Source organism: Nicotiana tomentosiformis, chromosome 1, assembly GCF_000390325.3.
Source record: "Nicotiana tomentosiformis chromosome 1, ASM39032v3, whole genome shotgun sequence".
NCBI classification, from domain to species: domain Eukaryota; kingdom Viridiplantae; phylum Streptophyta; class Magnoliopsida; order Solanales; family Solanaceae; genus Nicotiana; species Nicotiana tomentosiformis.
The window spans coordinates 37593336-37598587 of record NC_090812.1 but is presented as its reverse complement, the minus strand read 5'-3'; positions in this window follow the sequence as shown (position 1 = coordinate 37598587).

Below are 5252 nucleotides of genomic sequence, written 5' to 3'. Positions count from 1 at the left end.
AGTTAAATAGTAATCCCTCCATTTCAATATATTTAGGCGTAAAATGAGTGACATATATATTTTGTGTGACTATAAATCATTGCATAAAGGTAAATTATTATCAAATAAGAAAATATATTATTTTTTTTGACACAGACTAAAAAGTAAATAGGTTCACATAAATTGAAACTGAGGTATTAAGTAAGATTAATTTCATCTTGCGTGTCATTTTATAATGTATTATATATATTATACTGTAGTGTATCATTTTTAAAATAAAACGTTTCAATAAATTGTATCGTTTGCTGTTGTTAAATAATATTTTTTACTATTTAATTTGACTATATCGTATTATAGTGTAACTGATAAGTTTACTAAAGTATCATCAGTTATTTTAAATATTAAAAAGAATATTCCCTAAATTAAACAATACTCGCTAAAAATAGTTAAGTGATGAGTAAGATAGGCTTCGAGAAAAGTTATTCCATTTTGTAAATTGTGAACAAGATAAAGAGCGAAAGGTAGCTTAATACTTCATGCTTAGCATCATGTACTTAACACGGGTTACTTACTAAAAGTATTCAAAACAATAAATTTGTCAATATATACACAAATGGAGAAATAATATAAAGTTAGTTTTTTTTTTTTAAATAGTATCCAACGGACAAGCTAGTTTGACATATGGCTGAACACAAAAAAATTAATAAATAAAACGTGATCAACATAAATTTTAATTATAGCCTAAATAGTTCGGAGACAGGAACAACAAAAGTAATTTTGTATATGAAAGTAGAAATATAATGTGAGCCTTAATAGAGAAAAATAGTTTGAGAACTAGCATGTGATAGATATTTGCATATCATTGACAGTATTTCAATTGCTTCCGAGGTTAAGAACGAACCACGTTTTGGAGTGAGAACGATAGATATATATTTGGGTGGAGCAAGTACAAAATAAGATAAAGGGTAAAATATAATTATGAAACAATAAGTAAGAGCATAATTTGAAAAGAAAAATATAAAACAATCCCACCGCAGCAATTTTGTTGTTTCAAAAAATAGAACTTTCCGTTGTTCTGAAATAATTGATCTAACAATATAATACAATCAATTTTAAATAAATAATCAAAACAAACGTTGTTTTGGAATAACAATACAATGGGTAACAACCATCCAACACAAGCCGTAAGTTGTGTTTGGTTAATTAGTTTGAAAATCACTCATGAGCAGCAATTAAAGTTTTGCCAAATTTTTAAAAAGTGCTTCTAATACCAAGTTTCTCCAAAGCCAAAAATACTTTTTTTTTTCAAAACAAGTCTTTTTTTTTAAAGTTGAAGTGTTTGGCAAAGATTTTAGAAGGAAAAAAGTGATTTAGAAGTAGAAAAAGTATCTTCTCTCTAAAATCATTTTTTTGAAAAGCATTTTTAGAAAAATACACATAGAAACAATTTTTAAAAGCTTGGCCAAACACTAATTGCTGCTCAGAAGTGCCTTTCAAATTAATTAGCCAAACACAAACTGCTTCTCACCAAATGTACTTTGAGAAAAAACACTTCTCATAATAAGTTAATTTTTGCAGCATGGCCAAACATGATATAAGAGCCTGTTTGGAAGCTTCTGGGAGGCCAAAAGTATTTTTTTTGTCAAAAAGGTACTTTTTAAAAAATATAAGGTGTTTGGCCAAAATAAAAAAGTACTTATGAGCCGAAATAGTTTTTCTATTTATGGGAATAAGCTATAAATTCTAGCTTCTTCCAAAAAGTAGAAGCAGAAGCAGAAATTTAATTTATTCAAGACAAAAATAACCTTACAATAAATTTATATTTTTTAAATTATTCCTCATTAATTTAATAGTTTCCTTTCCCTTTTTCTTTTTATTTCTATTGTACATTTATTCTTTTTTTATTTTAATCATATTTTTATTAGCTTTTAGACACATAACAGCTAAGCCACTAATCATACAGCTAATAAAATAAAGACGGTCACTACTGAGACAGCTCATAAAAGTCGTTTCAGGTTCAAGGGCTAAAGCTTCTCTTAGGAGAATCCCTTCGCTACACTTTCTCTTCCTCCTATTCCTACGAGTAGATTTTAAATTTATATTGAATGATATATTTTGACATATTTAAATTATTGTGTAAATAATAAGTAATACCAAACACTCACTATTATTGCTTTGGAATAACTATATTTTATATTAATTAGATTTTTTAATTTATATTTTTACTTTCCGTTTTATATTTTAATTGAATTATTTTCTAGTAATAAGATGAAAAGTAATTAAAATAAGATACAAAAACACAAAACGGTCTTGGGATCTGCTGAATCGTGATTGGTTACTTCACTTTCTATCTTGTTGGTGAGCGATTAAGGACCAAGGAATTTTACTTATATTTCAAGCATGGAAAAATTAGAATAAGGATTACAAGGTCGGAAGAAATTAGGGTTGAGTTATGAAAAAGTCTTTTCTTTTAATGGGTTATAAAAAATCAAAAATTAATATTATAAAGACCACCATCATGGAGAAATGATGCAATATCATCAATTAGATTAGACTCTAGAATCACATAATCGAATAATTATTGTACCAATGTTAAATTTCGTACCACTAAGGCACTAATGAATTAAATTAAGGATATTTTCTGTTGAAACAATTGTAGCAATTTTTGTACCAATTGATCTTGCACGAAACCAGTTTTTGTACCAATTGATCTAAATGTGACTTATCTAAAAGTCAAGCTCATTAAATGTACGAAACCTTTTTCAAGAAATGCTCATTGGTAAAATTGTATCGTTTGGGACATTTACGTGCTCATGTCTCCTAGTCGTAAAATATATTTTAATTATATTATGTATGCAAAAATCTTGTATTTATTCCTAGCAATGATGTAAACTTTCTTTAAAAGGTTTCCTTCTTGATCCACACATTTGTTTTAAAATGAACTTGGTATGTATTAAGTATGAGTTAAATCTTTATGTTCGAACCATATGAAATGTTTTAAGCCAAATTTTATGAATATATGTTTTGGCGGGTATTTTTAAGTGTCTTACTGATTTTGGATAGTCTTTAATGGGGCATTATCACAAACCTATAAAAATGGATAATAATTATCCGTCAAATCATTTAGAACATATTATGTGCCTTAATTAAAGTCGTAACACAAAGTTGAGTTTGATATCCTTTATTATCATATTTATATTCTTCTCACCCTAACTGATAGGATACCACTAGGTATAGAGCTTATAGCTTATTCTTCGTAGTTTGAAGTATGATATGTGTATGCTAGTATGTATAAGGCATAAAAACATATTTATTATTTTTAACGAAGCTAAATGAAGATTAAACACTCACTATTTATGTGACATATTATCTTGCGTTTCATGTTTTGATTTAAAAGATTTGTCTCAAAATTTAGAGACAACGTATGATGTTCATTGAATTGTTATATACAAATTTCTACCTCCGATTATATAAATTTTGACCAAGCCTTTTGGTAAGCACAATTACTAGTGATAATAACATGGTTCACTAAGCTTCTGGGAAGCCATATATATTAATGAGGTGTTTGACCAAGTTTTAAGAAAATAAATAAGTATTTTTGAATAGTAGCATAAGTTATTTTCCAGAAGCTGAAATATATACTTTCCCTAAACGTACTTTTGGAAGCATAGTCAAACACAAATTACTATTGTAATACATGCAAAAGTAATTTTCAAATTGATTACTCAAAATACAAACTGTTGCTCTTGTATTTTTTTCCGAAAAGTACTTCTAAGAAAAGCTACTTTTTAAAATAAATAAATTTTGAAAGCTTGACCAAATAGGTTAAAGCTATTCACACCCTACAAGATGGTAACATATGTTATGTTGATTAAATATTTACATGTATTTTATATTATTTTTTTTACATTTTATTAATTGAATAAACCTAAAAAGCTAATAATTGTTTCATAATATAAAATTTAAATTTGTTATCTATTCAAAGAAATATTAATTTTAAAAGTAAATATTTCTATATCTTTTTTTTTATTTGTAATATAGCATTAAAAATCACTTTCTGCAAAAAGATTGATCAAATATAAACTATTTTTCATATGCAAAAAAAAAAAAAAAACTAACAAATGAGTTAATCAAACACAAAATGCTATCTTCTAAAGTACGTTTCTAATAAAATTATATTTGGCAAAATTAAAATACTCTTCCAAAATAAGTATTTTAGAAGCTAGCCAAAAGATAGTTCATATAGTTCCTTTTTTAAGAGGATGCATTCACTATTGAAAACGACTAATATTACGGTACGCGCGACGCACGTGAATCCTGTCTTAATGAGTATAAATTTATTTAAAAAAATAGTATTGAATTATAAAATAAAAGTGCATGTTCCTAAAGATGACATGAATATTGGTTGTGTATAATTAACTCAATAATTAAAGAAACTATCCCACAAGTCCTCATCATCAATAATTCAACTTAAGATTTGTTCCAAGTTTGTAATTTCATAATTTCAATTTCAGAGGCAAGAACTTTGAAAATGTAAATAATCTTGAAGGATACAGCTTATAACATATAAGAAGACAACTAATAATCTATGAACTTTAAATAACATAAAATCAAAGTGCAATAATAAACAAAAAAAGACATTAAAAAATAAAATAAAGCAAGCTAGTAAGAAAATCTACAATTGAAAGCTAAGTGATAAACGCTCTCATGTTTAGCTAAATATATCATGGATTAAAAATTAAAGAATCTAAAAAATTATCTTGTTATTTTGTGGCTTTTTTATTGATTTTTGCTCGACATGGCTCATAATTGTAAAAGAGCATTTAAAACTTTTGAAAGTTAAAAGTATAATATTGAATAAAATTATTGATGTAGTATATTTTTAAAAAGTGATATATACGTTATTGTCAAGGAACCCGTACCTCTTCTTTCTTAAATTTTTTTATTCTTCTTTTAATCATTTATATATAACTTATGTGTAAGGCTTATACGAAGTGATATTTTAATAAATCTCTAAATATTATAACTTCTACATTGTTCGAATAAGAAAATAAATTAATAAGTAAAATTTTAATTAATTTTAAGTTCTTAAATATTAAAAAATAATTAAATAACTATTAAATGAAGTGTTTCTGATAACATTTAACATAAAATTTGGGGGGCTTCAGAATATTTTCTTGTGTGATAACGATTAAGTTTGAAATGAAAAGAAAAAGCATTAATTTAAATTTTAATATTTTATTCTAGGTAAATATTAGTATTTTGTTAATAGT